Genomic DNA, 2,795 nt, shown 5'->3' with positions numbered 1-2,795 from the left:
CGTTTCTGAATGTATTTCGCATGAAAAACGTATTTTTTCATCATTAATATAACATATTAAATCAACTATAAATTGCAGATTCTTTCTGGCAAATGTGTTTATTTCATCTCAATCTTAAGTTTTATGAGCGGTGTGGGCTCTCGGTAATATTAGCATACGTACGTCGTATGTACAACGCACTCGTAGTGGCTCGCTCGCAGGAGGAAGGAGCGAAGGGCTAGACAGTACTGACTAGCGTACTGATGGTCAGTCATAGTACTAGGGCTAACGACAGGACTAGAGCTATACGTTACTCGTACTCGTTGACCGCTGTTTGGTGATAATTGGGGATTTGGCTACAAGTCATGCGAGCTGGACATCTGGCAAATTCCAGCCAATCAGAAGGCGCCTAATCCTTCCTATGTTAAATACCGTTTTGGGGAAAAAAATTTCGGCTAGTGGCGGTATTATTAGTAGTACGGGTAGTAAGTCGCTAGTAGTAGCCTATAGTAGACCGGCTATCATAACGTGTTTAACCCTGAGGTCAGCTGAAACGTAAACTAATCGGACCACGGCACGAACTAACACAGAAACTCGTAAACAGAAATCTCGGCAGCTATAACTATTAAGCCGACGACCCTCCTCAGATTAAGATGAAAATAACGACATTGGCCAACAAAGACATTGCGAATATATGTAATGATTATATGTTATACATATGAGTAAGATATGGTGTCTTTCAGTGGAAAATACATAGCACGCAAAACTTATACTTATAATAAACCAGCGTTTGTTTCATTATCTTGAAAGACTTTTCTTCAGGCAAAAGCAAATCAGTCAGAAATCAGCATGATATTTGGGTTAATTACCGTCAAGCCAATGTTGTTTTAAAGAAAACATACTAAATGAACGACCTTAACCTAGCTAAACTTAACAGAAATCGGGAATGGTTTTTTGGTCGACTAAATTGGGGATTTTGGCTTACAAGTCATGGCGAGGGCTCGACTATCTTGCGCAAAATTCAGCCAATGGAGAAGGCGCTACAATCCTTCCTATGTTTTGTATAAACCTGTTTGTGGAAAATAAATTGTCGCCGTAGGCCCGGCTTTGCTTCGCCGCGCGGCTGCTACTACTGCTACTACGGCTGCTGCGCTGGCTGGCTGGCTGGTGCTGCCTGCTGCTATCCGCTTGGGCTTTACTGCTGCTGTGGCTGCTGCTGGATCGCTGATGCTTGATGCTGCTACTGCTGCTACTACTTTGCTGCTGCGTACTTGGATGCTGCTACTGGCTGGCTACACTGGCTCGGCTGCTACTGCTACTATTACTGACTGCTGCTGCTGCTGCTGCTGCTGNGCGTCTCGGCTGCTATCGCTGCTACTACTCGCTACTACTGCTGCTGCTGCTGCTGCTGCTGCTGCTGCTGCTATCGCTGCTACTACTGCTGCTGCTGCTGCTGCTGCTGCTGATGCTGATGCTGATGCTGCTACTGCTGCTACTACTGCTGCTGCTACTGATGCTGCTACTGCTGCTACTACTGCTGCTGCTACTGCTACTACTGCTACTACTGCTGCTGCTGCTGCTGCTGATGCTGATGCTGCTACTGCTGCTACTACTGCTGCTGTTACTGCTGCTGATACTGCTACTGCTGCTGCTACTGCTGCTGCTAGTTGACAGTGCGGCTGCTATCGCTGCTAATGGTATCGCTGCAGCTGCTAGTACCGGCAGCAGTAGTAGTAGGGATAGCAGCAGTAGCAGCAGCAGCAGTACCGCCAGCAGTAGTAGTAGGGATAGCAGCAGCAGCAGCAGCAGCAGTAAAAAACGTAGCAGAACTATAGGACTATCATTATCATTATGATCATTATCATCACCATCATCATCATCATCATCATCATCATCATCATCATCATCATCAAATGCCGCAGCAGCAGCATCAGTAGTAATAGCGCTATCAACAGCAATGCTGCTGCTGCTACTGCTGCTATCCCTACTACTACTGCTGCCGGTACTGCTGCTGCTGTCACTCTGCTGCTGCTGCTGCTGCTGCTGTTGCTGCGGCTGCTGCTGCTGCAACTGCCAGCACGGCTGCTGTTCCGGCTGCTGCTGCTATTATCCTAGACTGCTAACAATCTCTGCGCACCATGTTTCACTTACGTCGCCGCTTGTCAGCACCGAATCAAAGTCCCCGACTGATGCCGAACACGTGTGCATGGGGCATGGCGAATCCTTCTGTAGATGGGTAGAGAGCGGGGCTCAGGGCAGCAGCTACTGTTCTGATTTTGACAGGACCCCCTTGTCGTATGCGCGCGGCGTGCCATATGGTTTCTAAATCCGGCGACTGGAATTATTGGTTTGACCTCTTATCGATTGACCCGTTTGCTCATCAGTGATTGTGAGGAGCTGTAGGGAGAGTGGGGGGAGGTAAGGGTGGGGTTTTTTCGTGTGGCTCCTCTGACGTACTTCTTGGGCGGTGCGCGCATGTATCTTCCCGATCTTGTTTATGTGTACGATTCCGTCAAAGGTTAGTGGTAAAAACAAACGGCACTTATATATATATATATATATATATATATATATATACTACTTATTATGTATCCAGCGGGTTATAAGTTGGGTTGTGCTGCATTATAAATGCTCATAAAACTAACAGTTTTTTTTCCCAGCTTATTATTTATTAGACTAGATTTTAAAATATTGACTATTTGTTGTCGCAATGTTATTGTACGATTTTTTACCCAATGTTCTTTGTGTCCGAATTATTAAGTAGTATGAATTAGTAGAACTGACTTTTACGCCAGCGCAGCGGGTACCCGCAGCTT

The sequence above is a fragment of the Priapulus caudatus genome, unplaced genomic scaffold (assembly GCF_000485595.1).
Source record: "Priapulus caudatus unplaced genomic scaffold, Priapulus_caudatus-5.0.1 Scaffold1836, whole genome shotgun sequence".
Taxonomy (NCBI): domain Eukaryota; kingdom Metazoa; phylum Priapulida; class Priapulimorpha; order Priapulimorphida; family Priapulidae; genus Priapulus; species Priapulus caudatus.
The sequence above is the reverse complement of the archived record's forward strand: the minus strand, read 5'-3'. Positions refer to the sequence as shown.